This window comes from Quercus lobata, chromosome 5, assembly GCF_001633185.2.
Source record: "Quercus lobata isolate SW786 chromosome 5, ValleyOak3.0 Primary Assembly, whole genome shotgun sequence".
Classification (NCBI taxonomy): domain Eukaryota; kingdom Viridiplantae; phylum Streptophyta; class Magnoliopsida; order Fagales; family Fagaceae; genus Quercus; species Quercus lobata.
Window position 1 is genome coordinate 12494433 of NC_044908.1, and position 17274 is coordinate 12511706.

Below are 17274 nucleotides of genomic sequence, written 5' to 3' on the forward strand. Positions count from 1 at the left end.
GAACCAAGTATAGGACCTCTGGGCCTTAGATCACTTGGGCTCACAATTTATTTGTAGTGGGCTTGAGGATTTTCTACAATGGGTCGTTCTCGGCAGAGAGACTCAAGGTAACACTCAGTTGATATTCTTTTCCTTGACTATTTTTTTTCACAATTTTTCTGAACCCCCATCTTCTCCCAATTTTCTTCTATTTATAGCCAAGGTTAGTGGGGAGATTATGATTACAGCCACCGTTAGTGCTACTGAAGGTCCAATGTTATCTGATTAAAGTGGATATTCAGGTGGGAGGGCGGTGCAGCATTTATGATCTTGGAACTTGGTTCCATCTTGCCCGGTTATGCTCGGCAACTCAGTTTCCTGCGCATATCGTATCTTCTCGGGAACGGTTCATATACACGACCGGGAACGTTTGACCGACCACCACTTGGAACTCAATACCCTACACTTGTTTGTTCATTTAGGAAACTTCAAGAAGGGCGCAGGAGAAATGGACCTTTCTGCTGGGCCTATGCCTAAGGCCGGTATGGGACTGGGCCCAGGGCCTGTATGGGCCTGTGCCCAAGGACGGCATGGAGCTGGGCCCAGGGCCTGTATGGGCCTGGGGTCTTGGTGCCGTACAATAGCCCCCCCTTGATTCATACTCGGTCACCGAGAAGAATCAAGGAGTTGCTTGGGCCTTTTGACCTCGGGAATCTTCTAGCCTGAGACTTATGACTGTTACTTATCATTAATATTCATCTCAAAAGACGCGCCGTTTCGCGACGCCAGGCGCAGTCGTCATCATTGCCTGACGGTTCGCGAACCGAAGCGGTGCGCGAATCGGTTACGCTTGGCATTCGCTGGGTCGTTCGTACACTGTGCCCATTTATTGCTTGATTAGGCGTTTCTTCTTCCCCCATTTCTTTTTGGCTCTATAAATAGTCCCCCTCTGAACACTATTCCATTTTTTCTTCGCCTCTGATCTTTAGTGCTTACTCTCTGCCGACCACATTTCTGTACGCTTGCTTGCTCAGTGTTCTTTTCCTCCTTAGAACCCGAAGTAAGTTTTTCTTCCCCTTCCTGTTCCTTCAGCTTTATTTCTTTGAGTTCACTTTTGTAGTTTTAGGCATTAGAGATGGGTTACTCTTACCTTATAGAATCCCCGACTGCTTTGGCCACCTTTAGGAATAAATTTAACATTCCTAATGACGTGGATGTGGCTTACTGTCATGAGAGTGACATTGAACTCCACCGAGGGCAGGGTACAGCCTTCTTTCCTTTGATATCCATTTTAGAAGGTGGGGTTAGGTTCCCCGTAGATCCTCTCTTGATAAACACACTCACTTACTATGGGCTGTGCCTCGACCAGCTTCCCCCCAATTTTTACCGGGTAGTCAGTTGTGTCAGTAAGTTGAACCACACCTTTAACTTACAGTTAGACCACCATGATATTAACCAAATGTATAGCCTCTATGGGAGTAAAGCCACCAATTATTACCTAAAGACAAGAGACGCTCGGGTACGGCTGATATCATGCCTACCTGATTCGAACAGGAACTCCGCCGGAGAGTTCGTTAGGGTGCGCGGCAATTGGTTTGCCGGGGAGATCCCTTGCCCCCTTACACGGCGTGAAGTGGGTTCGTACCATCCCCCTTGCATAATTGCTTTCCTCCACCTCTTCTTTTCTTCTTGTTGGAGTAATTTTTTTTTTTTTTTTTTTTAGAGACTAATGTGTCACCTGTTCCTTTGCAGACGGCAAAGTGTTTGTGCAGGACCTCAGACCCGTCCACGTCAAGGACTTAAGCTTCGTCTTTTGTTCCGAGATATACGTGCATTGGGACGGGCAACTCCGGGCCTCGCACTTGATCCTCGGAGTGGAGCCGGTTAATTCTACCTGGCAGGCTTTCAAGCAGGCACTCATAGTTGACAGCCCCCTGCTCTTGTATATAGACGTCCGGTACGTAAACTTTTTGCCGCCGAAGCTTACAACCGGGGAAGCAAGGGAATTTGGTCGGCGGTTTACTTGCGCGGACGAGCTAGCCCCTTTGCGGGACGAATCCGCGGAAATAGCATCCCGGTGCCTCAGGGAGATAGCCCACGAAGCCATACAGCAAGAAGGCCAAGCGCAAGAGCAGCCTATTCCCGAGAATCCAGCCGCTGTGCCTCAACAACAAGTGACAGAAACGACTGCCTTACTAGCTGAAGCTATCCGACCTAGTGGAAGGATGGTATCAAGGAAGGTGATGTCAATAGAACGGTTCGTGCCAGGTGCCCGACAACCCAATCAGCCCCCGCCTTCCCAAGGCCGGGGTCAAGTGCCTCAACCCTCACCCTCCTCGCAGGCCGGACGTGCCCGGAAGAAACAAAAAGTTACCGATCAACCTTCCACGGGCCCGGGAGATGCCGCTGTCCAGACTCCTCCCCGACCAACAGGTGGAATCGTTATCCGTGAGCCGCCAACCGAAGCTGGCACGGGGGGCGCGTCCTCCTCCCAAGTGGCTCCAGCGTGGGAGCCAAAGCTCCTTCTGGACAGCAAGCCCTTGCCCTCAACCGCCTGTATTCGGATGTGGGATAAGGGCGAGGGCGGCCGTATTGCCCAAACTTTGGCTGAAGCTCTCCAACTTCCCGAGGACGTGCATGCTTTTGAGGATGGATCCGAGGAGTCTGTGGGGCGCCGGTTAGAGTGGCACGCCATTGCGGTAATTCTTTTGTCTATCTACTCCTTCGTATAGATTTCCTTCTGCTTCTTTTCTAACCTTTGTGCTTGCTAGGCTGCTTAAATGGCTCACATTATGGCTGCCCGGGCACGGGAGCTTGCCGAGGAAAACGAGCGTACGAAGGAAGCGCGGGAGTCAGCGGTGAAAATGGCTAAGGAAAAGCTGAAGGCTGCTGAGTCTGCTGAGAAAAAGGCTGCTGCTGCAGAGAAGAACCGGGCATTGGCCGAGAAAAGGTATGCGAAGCTCCCGACTCAGCAGAATGAGACGGAGGTCAAGCTAGCCAAAGCCATCAGCCTTAACACCTCCAACGCCGAGGAGATTGCCGATCTTAGGGCAGGCTTGGCGGCCGCGGAGCAAAAATGGTACGATGTCGGTTTTGCTGATGCCGAAAACTCCGTTGAGCCGGTGGTGGCTCGGGCTCGGAATATGGGCTTTGAGGCCGGGTGGTTTGCCGCTCTTCAGGCAATGGGAGTTCCCGAGGATTCGCATCTGAGAGACCCCGGCCAGATTCCATTCCCGAGCCCTGCTCCTGCCGCCCAGGATGCCCCAGTTGCTATTGATGAGGAAGAGACGGCCAGTATGAGGGAGCTGGTTGAACAAATCGATGCCCATGCCGAGCCCGAGGAAACGGAAGCCACCAGTATTCCGACTGTGCAGGAGCTTCTCGGTGAGGATCCGCCCTTCCCCCTGACCGTCCAGCAGGAAGTTACACCGCCAACCCTACCCTCCAGCTAATTTTACTTTTATTTGCTAGCTTATTTTTATTTTGTTAGTTTTATTTGCCTATGTCACCGGGATGTGGTGACTGAACAATTGCCTTCATCTGTTGGTTTTATTTGCCCACGTCACCGGGATGTGGTGACTGAACAATTTGTTTAATTAGTAGTCCGTTTTTCTTTTCCCGTTTCAATTTGAATGAATTTATACCTATTTATGTGTTTTGCTCGAACCATGCCAGTGCTATGGCCGCTTAATAGAATGGTACCCCCGAAAACCTGTTGTGCAGCGCTTTGTGTAATTTGAGAGCGCTAATTGATTTAGTATTTGCTAAAGGGTTAGATTTTCATCAAGCTTTGATTTAACCGAGAATCGTGTTTTCGTCTTTGGAGTATTCGCTTGTTAGGTTTCCACCTATTCGGAGATTTAAGTTTAACCGAGAATCAGGTTTCTGTCCTCAGATATTTATTTGTAAGGTTTCCACCTGCTCGGCGTTATTGATCGAGCCGAGGGCCAGGTTTCTGTCCTTAGTGGTTCGTTCGTCAGGTTTCCACATGCTCGGCGATATTGATCGAGTCGAGGGCCAGGTTTCTGTCCTTAGTGATTCATTTGTAAGGTTTCCACCTGCTCGGTGATATTGATCGAGCCGAGGGCCAGGTTTCTGTCCTTAGTGATTTATTTGTAAGGTTTCCACCTGCTCGGCGATATTGATCAAGCCGAGGGCCAGGTTTCTGTCCTTATTTGTAATTCTCTTGGTGTGCGGTTACGGAGTCAAAAACAGCATATACAAAAAGGAAAAAAATTCATCATGCTCTTAATTTCAATGGAATACAAGTTCTGGCTTACACCGATGATTATACGTAGAATTTCTTCAAGTTGTTGGCGTTCCATGGTCGGGGGAGCGGCCTCTCGTCAAGGTCTTCTAAGTAGTAGGCCCCTACACCCGCAATGGCTGTGACTCTGTATGGACCCTCCCAACTCTGAGTAAGCTTCCCTGCGGCCATGTCCCGCATGTTCCCCACTACCCTTTTTAACACTAGCTCCCCGGCACTGAATTCCCTGCCCTTTACATTTCGGTTGTACCTTTGGGCCAGCTTCTGCTGATACTCGGCAAGCCGTACGGTCGCGGCCTCTCTGCATTCTTCTAGCCAATCCAAATGCTCCATCATCAGGTCGGCGTTCTGTGCGGGGTCAAACCCGGCGACCCGTGCACTGCATAAGCTCACCTCGGTCGGTATCACTGCTTCTGCTCCGTATGTCAGAGAAAACGGGGTTTCCCCCGTGGATCTCCTGGGGGTCATGCGGTATGCCCATAATACACTGGGTAGCTCTTCTGCCCACCTTCCTTTCGCTCCATCTAACCTTCTCTTGAGCCCGTTCAAAATAGTCTTGTTCACTGCTTCAGCTTGGCCGTTGCTTTGTGGGTATGCCGGGGTTGAATACTTGTTCTTGATGCCGAGCTCGCTGCAAAAGGTTCGGAAAGCTTTGTTGTCGAACTGTAGCCCATTGTCTGTCACTAGCGAATTCGGCACCCCAAACCTTGTGACTATGTTTTTCCATACAAATTTTTTCACGCAGTATCCCGGATATTAGCCAAGGCTTCAGCTTCAGCCCACTTTGTGAAGTAATCTACAGCCACCAACACAAAACGGCGGTTCCCCGTTGCTCGGGGGAATGGCCCGAGGATGTCAAGCCCCCATTGTGCAAATGGCCACGGGCTGCTGACAGGATTTAGACGTCCTGCAGGCTGATGGATCATTGGGGCATGCTTTTGACACTGCTCACAACTCCGAACGTATTCAGTGGCATCCTTCTGCATCTGCGGCCACCAAAACCCCTGTGTCATCGCTCTGTGTGCTAAAGATCGTCCCCCAGCATGCCCGCCGCACACTCCCTCATGCAGCTCGGTCAGAAGCTCTTTGACTCTTTCGGGATGTAGGCACAAGAGGTAAGGGCCTGCGAAGGACCTTCGGTACAACTTTCGGTCCGAAGACAGCCAGTACCTGGGAGCCATTCGTCGAATCTTGTTGGCCTCGGCCTCATCCTCTAGTACTTTATCTTCGGCAAGGAAATCTATGATTGGGTTCATCCAACATGGACCAGCCACTGCCACCTGCGCAACTTCTACTCCGGCCTGGTCGGGAACACTCTTCACACAGATGCTTGGCTCCCTTACAAGTTCTATCGTGATAAGCCTCGGTGTATCCTCGGTAGCCGAAGAGGCTAACGTGGCAAGAGAGTCAGCGTGCTTGATCTATGACCGGGCTACCTGGGATATCTTGACCGTTCCAAACTGGCCGATAATCTGCTTTGCCATACTTAGATAAGCTTTCATTCGGGGATCCCGAGCCTCGAAGTCCCCAGTGATCTGATAAACAACCAGCCGAGAGTCCGAGTAGATCTCTACGTCCTTTGCGCCCAGATGCAATACTGCCCTCAACCCGGCCAATAGGGCTTCATATTCGGCTTCGTTGTTCGAGGCTTTGAACCCCAATCTGAAGGAGTGTTCCAGCCGTATACCCTCAGGGGTGATTATGACAATGCCAGCCCCGGCCCCCATAGCATTTGATGCACCGTCCACAAATAATCTCCACGGGCGAATCTCCGCACTACAGATTACTTTGCCTTCATTCTTGGGTGTAAATTCTGCGATGAAATCAGCGAGAACCTGTCCCTTCACCGAGCTCCTAGGTCGGTATCTTATGTCAAACGATCCCAGCCGAGTACCCCATTTGGCAATCCGCCCTGTGAAGTCGGATCTCTTCAACAGTGTCTGCAATGGATACTCGGTGAGGACGAACACTGTGTGTGCCTGGAAGTAATGTGGTAACTTCCTTGTGGCGTGCACCAAAGCCAAAACTAACTTCTCAAGAGGCAGGTACCTTGTCTCGACATCGACCAAGGTTTTGCTCACGTAATACACCGACATTTGCACTCCCCGGTCCCTTAGCAACACAGCACTTACGGCATGATCGGTAACTGCAAGGTACATAAACAGATCTTCCCCGGTCTCTGGGGCCGTCAACCTCGGCGCCTTTGCCAAATATTCCTTTAGTTCTCGAAAAGCTTCATCACAGCTCTCGTCCCATCGAAACCCCTTCCACTTTTTCAGAAGCTGATAAAACGGCCGGCAGCGATCGGCAAACTTGGAGATAAATCGGTTCAGGGCGGCTAACATTCCAGTGAGCACTTGCACCTCTTTGGGATTGCTTGGTGGTTTGAGGCGGTTCACGGCTTCTATTTGGTTGGGGTTTGCTTCTATTCCCCGAGTAGAGATCAGATATCCCAGGAACTTACCAGCCCCCACTCCGAAAGTGCACTTCTCAGCATTCAGGCGCAACTTGTGCCGACGTAGTATCTCGAACACTCCCCGGAGATCTTCGGTATGCTGTGACTCGATTCTGCTTTTTATCACCATGTCGTCGATATAAACTTCAACCGTGCATCCAATCTTTTCTCGGAACATTCTCGTCATCATTTGCTGATACGTAGCCCCGGCATTCTTCAATCCGAACGGCATGACCTCGTAGTGATAGTTTGCATTCGGGGAGATAAATGCTGTCTTTTCTCGGTCTTCGGGCGCCAAGGCAATCTGGTGGTAGCCCTGGAAGGCATCTAGGAAGCTCATCCTCGGGTGCCCGTATGTTACATCTACTAGCTGGTCAATCTTGGGCATCGAGAATGGGTCCTTGGGACATGCCTTGTTCAAGTCTGTGAAATCCACACAAACTCTCCATTTCCCGTTCTTCTTCTTCACCACGACAGTGTTTGCCAACCACTTCGGGAAGAATATCTCCTTTATAGCCCCGGCCTCTTTCAACCGCTGTACCTCCAGGTTTACTGCATCGACGTGTTCTTTTGACGCTCTTCTCGGTTTCTGCTTCTTTGGGGGGAATAATGGATCCACGTTGAGACTGTGGACAATGAACTCGGGATCTACGCCGGGCACTTCATACGGGCTCCATGCGAAAACATCTATGTTCTGCAACAGGAACAACGACATCTCTACCCTTTCTCGGTCATTCATGCTTGTACCTATCTAGAAATGTCTGTCAGTATCTGGGAGAATTCTTACCTTCAGCACCTCCTCGGCAACGTCCGCCCCAGTTTCCCCCTGGGGTTTCTATAATTGCTATGAATTGTCTTTCTCGTTTTCCTCAGTTTGACCGAGCTGTTCCTTCTCCCACCGGACCGTGGCGACAAGGCACTGCCTCGCCACCTGTTGATTCCCCCTTACTACGGCAACTCCATTCTCAGTAGGAAATTTTACTTTCACGTGAAGGGTGGACGGAACAGCCCCCATGGCGTGAATCCACGGCCTTCCCAGGATTGCGGTGTACGGCGCGAATGATCGGACTACTATAAATGTAACTATAACTCCCTTGCCTTCCATGTCCACTGGGAGAGAGATTTACCCCTCGGGAATTACAACCCTCCCATCAAACGAGACCAACGGCGTGTCATACTTTGCCAAATCCTGGGCCTTTAATCCTAGCCCTTCAAAGAGATCTGGGTACATGACGTCAGCCCCACTTCCTTGATCAATCATTACCCTCTTCACCAGGAATCCGCCTATCCGGGCTGTCACCACCAAAGCATCGTCGTGGGGTTGGACCGTCCCCTCGAAATCGTCTTCTCCGAACGAGATGGGCAGCCGTCCAACTTTCTTTTTCTTCTTGGATGATTCTCCTTCCGCGCAGGCCACTGTCAATACCCTTTTTGCCGCTGCTGCCCTTCTTGGTGCGGCAGGGATGACTTCGATTACCCCCAGGGGTGGTGGAAGGGGATTCCTTTTCTGTTGGGCGCCCTGCCCGGTTTCTCGGTCAACGGAATCTGCTACAAACTCTTTCAGGTACCCGGCCCTTGCTAGCTATCCGAAATGATCTTTTAATACCCGGCACTGCTCGGTGGTGTGCCCCTTGTCTCTGTGATAGGTGCAGTATAGGTTTTGGTTCCTCCGAGATGGGTCACCCCCCATTTTGTTCGGCCACCTGAAGAATGGCTCGTTTTTGATCCGTTCCAAGATCTTGTGCACGGGCTCTTTAAACACCACATTAACCCCGTTGATCTGCACCTCTGGTTCCTGCATTCTGAAGTCTCTTTTCGGTTTCGTCGGCAAAATGCTTTGCCGAGATCTCCCCACTAAAGGAGCTTTCCCCCTACTTTGCAGCCGGTCATCCTCCAGGCGTTTGTACTCCTCTATGCGTCTCATTAGTTGCCTCATATCCTCGGGGGGTCTTCTCGTCAGTGACTCCCGTAATTCAGAATCTTCAGGGAGCCCCATCCTGAAGGTGCTTGCTGCAATTTTCTTGTTTCCTCCACCGATCTCGTTGTAGAGTTCCCAGTATCGGCTGGCATAACTCCGAAGGGTTTCCCCGACCCTCATCTTCATGGAAAGTAGTGCGTCAACTGGCTGTTGCACTCGGCTGCATGTCACGAACCTGCTGCCGAATTCTTGAATCAGTTCGGCGAAGCTGTGTATAGATCCTTTCCGCAACCCATTGAACCACCTTAGTGCAGTAGAGCCGAGACTAGATGGGAATACCTTACACATCAACGCGTCATTGTGCGCATGCAAAGACATCATATGGATGTAATGGCTAACATGCTCCACGGGGTCTATCCTCCCTTCATACGAATTGAACGGCGGTCGCGTGAATCTGCTTGGCATTGGGGCCCGTTCAATTTCATCGGAGAATGGAGACCGGGCCGCCATCCGCAAGGCTCGGCTCATGGCGTCCATGGCGGCATTGTAGCGTAGTCGTTCCTCCGGCGATTCTGATCCTTGGTCATTGTGGCCGTGCGACCGTGAGCGGTTCCGCCGAAGACGCGGTTCCCGTGGCTGCCGGTGCGACTCTTGGGAGAGTGATCGGTCCCGGGATCGATGCGTACCAGATCGGCTGGAGCCCTCGCCCTGATTTCTCCTTTGCTGGGGGTTGCGATTCCTTTCATGTCGCCGACCCCTTGCTTCCAGCTCTAAATCCATTACCAGTCTGCGCAACCGCTCCAACTCTCGGTCCCGATCATCGTACTGCCGATGCGTCGAGATGCCTGAAACCGTCCGGTGTGTCTGGGCCGACCCTTCTCCTAGTCCGGACCTTTCCTCCCCTCTTGGGTGCTCCCTATCTTCCCGCCGTTTTTGCCTTCTCTCCCTCCACGTTGACCCTCGAGAAGATCCCATGGAGCCGCTCGGTGCACGCTCTCCTGAACGCTCCTCAGACATTCTTGTCGTTTGACTCTCAGTCGAACCACAGCTTTGTAGGAGGGCCCCACGGTGGGCGCCAATTGTAAGAACCAAGTATAGGACCTCTGGGCCTTAGATCACTTGGGCTCACAATTTATTTGTAGTGGGCTTGAGGATTTCCTACAATGGGTCGTTCTCAGCAGAGAGACTCAAGGTAACACTCAGTTGATATTCTTTTCCTTGACTGTTTTTTTTCACAATTTTTCTGAACTCCCATCTTCTCCCAATTTTCTTCTATTTATAGCCAAGGTTAGTGGGGAGATTATGATTACAGCCACCGTTAGTGCTACTGAAGGTCCAATGTTATCTGATTAAAGTGGATATTCAGGTGGGAGGGCGGTGCAGCATTTATGATCTTGGAACTTGGTTCCATCTTACCCGGTTATGCTCGGCAACTCAGTTTCCTGCGCATATCGTATCTTCCCGGGAACGGTTCATATACACGACCGGGAACGTTTGACCGACCACCACTTGGAACTCAATACCCTACACTTGTTTGTTCATTTAGGAAACTTCAAGAAGGGCGCAGGAGAAATGGACCTTTCTGCTGGGCCTGTGCCTAAGGCCGGTATGGGACTGGGCCCAGGGCCTGTATGGGCCTGTGCCCAAGGACGGCATGGAGCTGGGCCCAGGGCCTGTATGGGCCTGGGGTCTTGGTGCCGTACAAAAGTAAAACATTATTTAAACAGTGAATAGTGAACAGTAAAATTGACCCTTTTTACTATTCATAGATGGTCTTTGCTAAGTGGATGTAAGCAAAGCTGTTAGCAAATTTGATGGTATGTGCTGTCTGTAGTGGGAATCAACTCACATGGGGAACAACCGAAATCCAAGTAGCAAGAAATAGTCTTTAACATGTCTTTTGACATGATGAGTGGGAATCAATGCAGCTTTAACAGGATGAGTGGGAATCAATGCAGCTTAAATAGATCATTCGTTGGTAGTAAGTTTAGCAATTTTGGCAACTTGTGCCGACATAGTTAATCTTCAGCCAAGTCTAATGTGGATACTATGTCATGCCCAAATAATTCCTAGTTATAGGAATAATATGGATTATCATCATTAGCAATAGAGGCTTCTAAGGATGCCTCGGATTCTTGGTTATCTTATGTAATTTAGAATTTAATTGATTTTAGACTCTTTGGTTTTTGCACCCAATAATTCATTGGTTACACAAATTAAAAACATAGATAGACACATGGTGGAAAATTAGACTTCAATTGAAATCCAATTTAGAATCTAATTATATTTGGTCTTTTTGATCTTTACACTCAATAATTCACTTGGCACAAAATTTAAATTTAAATGGGACACGTAGTGCAAAATTGAGAATCCAATTAAAATATAACTGGATTTTCTCTAAGTTTGACTATTAAAATCTATATAGTATGTAACCGTGCTTACGCATGGGAATGATGAATTGTAGTGGTATTATTGATGTTAGTTTGGGTTATTAAATATATAGGACATAGTTTTACCAAGACATTTGAAGGTACTAAAATAGTTTTTCCTTACAAATGTTGGTTACGCCAAGTTTTTCATTACATTGCTATTATGTATATAATTTTAAAAATCACTATTGGATATTACATGTACAATATCAATTCACAGTTATGTTTTGTGAAATTGTACTAAATATAACACATAATAAAATAAGAAATAGTATCTCTTAAATTGAATGGGGATAGGTGCTTGGGATTGTTCAGCTTAATTATAGTTTGTTACGTTCAATATTTTCGCATACAAAATATATGAATAGAAATAGTATAAAAAAAATATGCTCATTAGTTCAGAGAAAAAATAATAGCAAAAATCTAAACTATTTAATTTGTATGAAAAACTAACAAAAGCAAAATCCAATTTTAATTTCCTAATATATATATCCAAGAAATATATATATATATATATATATATATTACCTAATTATTAATGGACCGTACATAGTAATGGTATATTACATAAATGACTTTTAAATTTGAATTGTTTTTAGTTATACAAAAAAATGCTCATAAATATAAAATCATTCAAATTCTCTCTTCCTCTAATTTTATATATAGAGGTAGATATATGATTATTTTTTTTTTTTTTTTTTTTTTTTTTTTTTTTTTTTTATGGTTTATTTATACTGGATTCCTCATTTTTTACACAAAATTAACTCATTTGGCACAAAAACTAAAAAACTCATATTAGATAAGACACATTGAGCAAAATTAAACTCTAATTGGAATCCAATTTTTACACCGACTTAACTCACTTGACACAAAAATTTAAAAACTTAGATTAGATGAGACATAAAGTGCAAAATTAGACTCTAATTAAATTTCAATTTGAAATCTAATTGGTTTTTCTCGATATAGATTAGTAGAGAAAATGTATAACTTGAACCTATCTTATATATATATATATAAGGGGAGAGAGAGAGAGAGAGAGAGAGACTGAAATCAAGGCCAACAATACTTAAGAAGATTTGCGGTGAAGCATAAGCCTCAAAGATATTTGGCAAGTTATTATCATCTTAATAAAAAAAATGTCTTCCCTCTTTTTGTGTCATTTCATAGTGGAATAATGTCTTCCGAGTTTTAATAACTATTAATGTATATTTCTTTATTTTATAATTGTTGAAATTAGACACAATCATGTTTTTTCTTTGAGATTAAACTTTATAAGGATGTGGTGTAAAACTTAAGTTTTACCCCTTCAATTCCAATATGTCACATCGTTATATTAAATATTAAGGAATAGGCACAATCATACTCAATCAATTCTAATACTCATTTGAAAATCCAATTTTTTTTTTTTTTTTGAGTAAACAGTAATACTTATTAGAATACATATGAAAATAATAATACTAGTATTTTAAATTGAGTTCATAATACATTATATAACCAGAGTATAACTACAAAAGGGCAATACCTTTATAGTTGTAGTTGTGAAATGTTATTATGTGTGGTGTTATTATTTGTGGTAGGATATATTAAGTTTCAAGTAAAAAGTTGATATGACAATATTTTATTGGATGGTATAAAATATATATTTTACAACCCATCCTTACCGAATTTGGACTACCTTTCTTATATTCGTTAGAATTTTTTTAATTATTTGTAAATGCTGAAAATATTAATGCTCTGAGTCGCACTTTATAAATTTCTACTCATTCATGATATTTTTAAATATAGATTAAATTCTATAAGGATGTGGTGTAAAACCAAAATTTTACACCTTCTAATCCTAATATGTCACATTATCTTATCACATATTAAAGAATAAACATAATCACACCCAATCAGTTCTAATACCCATCTAAAAATCTAATCAAATTAGGAGTTTATTGAGATGTTATTACGTGTTCTATGATGTATTGAGTTTTAAGTAAAAAGATAATGTGATAATCTCTTATTAGATGGCGGTTTCACATCCCATCCTTACCAAATCCAGACTTTTTTAAATAGTGGGTCATGAATACATATTGAAAGAATGCACTAGTAGAGCAAAATTGAATGAGAGATATGCTATCTATTATGGTAATTTTGTATTGCCTCATTGTGCATGTATAGAATGTGCGCATAGGTGTTTCTTTTTTTGGTTTAATGTCAAAACTTTTCATTTATCCCAATTCAAGGTTTATGTGTTTGTTCAACGATATTTAGGCATATTCTAATCACTAATATAGCTAAGAGTGTGATGATACCTAGCACTACATACCCACACAAACTAATGATTTCAATACTATTTCAATTATAAATTTTTGTTTAGTTTAAAGGAAATATATAAATTGACATCGTAAGGAAAATTTTTAGAATTGTCTCCTCCCACTCCCCTCCAAATTCTTCCAAAAAACAACTCCAAGTGGACCAAAATGGACTAAATGAGACCACATTGAACCAAAAAAACTGAACTGGACCGATTCATTATTTTTGCATTATTTTGGTTGATATTTTGCATTAGCACTTTAGTATCATAGTTTACAATAAATGATAGACGGTTGAAAATTTTATGGTCAACTTTAAAGGAGAAATAATATATGTGTAATATATATATATATATAGAGAGAGAGAGAGAGAGAGAAAGAGAGAGAGAGAGAGAGAGAGAGAGTTGTTGTAAAACTAGTTGAGGACAAGACATACTATAACTAGATGAAGACAACAATGAGTTGGCGCAATGTATGTATATCCTATTTGAACTATGCTATCAAGAAAGAGCTTTAAAAAGTGGGGTAAATTACCATTTTGGTCCCTAATGTTTACACTGTGTTAAATTGGTCTCTAACGATTCAAAATGTGTCAATTTGATCCCTAATTTTTTGGTATTGTGTCAAATAGTCTCTAATGTTAAGTTTTGGATGAAAAATCTTTACATGGCTAACAGTGATGGTAAAAAGTTATTTTTATGCCACTTGGGCTTCCACATTGACTGCCACGTGGCTTGAATAAAAAAAATTCTCTCTCAAAATTTTCTCACCAACCTAACACTTACTTTCCCAAGAAAATCCCCAAGGAGGCCTAGGTTTTCTTGTAACAATGGCATCAAAGCATGATTATGAGTCCCTCTCAAAGATCACCTTCATTAGATTGTGCTCTTTTGCCACCACTATTGCGCACATTCATCGCACCGTAGTTTATCTTTATTGTTCTATGTTTCATCTTTCTCCACTTTGGCTCATCTTTCCTTTTCTCTTTGTGCCAATGGATCTCATTTACATTGCTACGCACTGAGAATCTTTGGTTTATTTTTAATTTCTTTTTCCAAATCAATATTTTCATTGAATAGTACTTGATTTCTCACTTTTCACATATGATCTATGACAATGGTTGTGAAGATTGTGAATTTTTTTTTCTATTGGTGGTCACTTAATGAGGGATTTTGTTGCTAATTAGCACTTCCACCCAAGTTTCATTGAGGATTCTTTTTTTTTTTTTTTTTTTTTTTTTTTTTGCGCCATGTGTCCCATCTAATTTTTTAATTTTTGCGGCAAGTGAATTATTGTGTAGATCTTCCAACCACACATCAGTATCTGTAGATAAAACTGCTTTACGAGCAAGGGCATGAGCTAATTATCACCCTTTCGCTTAACATGCAAAAAACTACAACAAATAGTGGAAGACAAAATTCTAATATCATCAATAACATGTCCATACATAGTCCGTACTGGCTTGCATCGTTGATGGCCTGAATAAACCGCAATGAGTCTCCTTCAACCACCATTTGATGAATAATGAGATCCTTGGCAAAACTGATGGCTTTACTGGCTGCTAAAGCTTCCACCAAATCAATTGAATTTGGATACCTCACTTTTTGGCTTAATGCAACAATGATCTACCCCTCCCAATCTCTAATGACCAACCCTAAACCTACACTAGCTTGATCAGTAAAGACCATAATCAGGAGGCTTCCATTGTAAATCCTTGCTATGATCAACTACCCGACGAGCCTTCTTATTCATGTCCTGAAACTCTTGTAATATAGATATATATATATATATATATATATATATAATTATGATTATTTTTAAATGTCCTCGTGCATATGCACGGGGTTACACACTAGTTCGATAAATGTTTCTCACTGCATGACGGCTCCCAAGCCCTAGGCAATACCATCTTAAAAGTTTCATTGATCTTTGTGAAGCTAGTTTCCAACTCTTGCCTATTTCTGTAGTGTCCGAATCATCAAATATGCCCCCATCTAGATGTGAGAGACCACACTCCCGGTTTGTTTTGAATTGACTAGATTGGGCCAAACCCACTGGAATGGGTGGAGTCTTATTATTGTCTCTCAAACTGGAGGTTTGATTGATTATATTTTTCCCTTTAGATTAAGAGTTTTACAATGGAGTCTCTACTTATTTAATTATTACAAAAAAAAAAAAAACCATAATTGAAAAATTCATAATTTTATTGATTTGAGAATGAATGTACATTGATCATAGAAAATCATGTGGCTTTGGTCCTAGATACAATCTAAGATAAAGTACATGATTTTGTTTCCTAGTTACAATCTAGAGATTCAAAATTACATGGATAAGTATTTGATTTACTAACCCTTGATCTAAGCTCAAAGGCTATGTTACAAGATGGGAAGGAGTTAGGCATGGTAGACACTCAATTTCCCACCCATAATTTAACCTTGGAAGGTGATCCAAAGAATCATTCTAAGTACCCAAAAATCATGATTTTTTTTTTCATTCATTAAGTCATCCATCACATATCATAAAAATGACCTTGAGACTTTAACGACCATGACAATATGTTCTGTTTTCAAATCTGATGGTTGAATCGAAAGATATCACAAGATCAAGTTTTAATGGTTTATATGCATTCATTTGGGTGGAACTGATCACACATGATTAATTGAAATTAATTTTGATTTATTAACATTTAAAATTAATTAAATGAATATCTGCGATTGGTGGTTTATTTTGATTAAAATAAGATTGGTTGCATTGGAATAAAAGAAATTATCTGATAATATTAAAATTGAACTGATAGTTAAGTTTTTAGGGTAATTATCGTTGAGATAATTATTTTAAAGTTTTAATTATCAATTTAAGATGAATTTTATCAAGAATACAAGTCCAAGACACGTCCAAATACAATTCCCAACTTAGAAAAATGCCAAAAAGAGTCCAAAACGTGTAAGAAAACAAATTCTGGACGAAGCTGTTAGGAGTGCCAATTAGCACTTCAACAATGCGAATCGACACTTGTGAAGTACCAATCGACAATTGGTAAGTGCTGATCTGCACTTCAACAGTGCCGATTGGCACAAATTGCTAAATTGGCCCAGATACGTTCTATTCAGGTCAAAACTCATCAAATTCGATTTTTTAGGGATAAAATCTGACCTAACTCGTGTCTGTTGACTTCAAAAGCAACCCTAGCTTATTTTTTAAGTAGATACTCTTTTATAAGTAGAGGAGGAAACCCAAAATTCAGCACCACTATTCCCCTTAATGTAAAAGAAACTCTGCAAGTTTTACTTTAAGATTTTCTTTTTTGTTAAGTGGCAATTCTTTGGATCCCAGAGAGATCCATTATCTATGACTTCTAAAGTAATTTCGCCTTTTGTTTAATCATTCATGCAAGTAAATAATTAGTTTATGAGTTCCTTTCTTTCTATATTATAATGATTCACATGTTTGTTTTAATGCTTGTTCAAGTTTATTCTAGTTGGACTTAATTTGTGATAGTGTATCTCGGAAATTAAAATTTGATTTGACGATAACTTTTGTTGAGGGCCATTTGTGGGAGTCTAGGTAGAAAGAAGGAAAGCCCAATAACAAGGGTAGCAAAGAATTGGCAAGTAGACAACAAAACCATTAGGCCTAAGCGGCAGAAATAATGGATCACAGACCCAAGAAATAAACAAATGGGCCTTGAAGAGGCAAGTGGGCTTAAAGAAGCCCGGAAAGAGAGAAATAGCATCCCATGGGCAGTGTATGATATAGAAAAGTGAGAAAGGGTCGTCGCAGGCCCAAAGTAATGCAAACTGAGAAAGTAAGGGGTTTATGGCAGGCCCATGAACTCCAAGGATGAGAATAAGGTAATTGGGCCAGGGAAGCCCAATGAAGTTAGCAAAAGCCCATGGGAATGCAGAATTAGCAAAAGGGCCAAGGAAGCC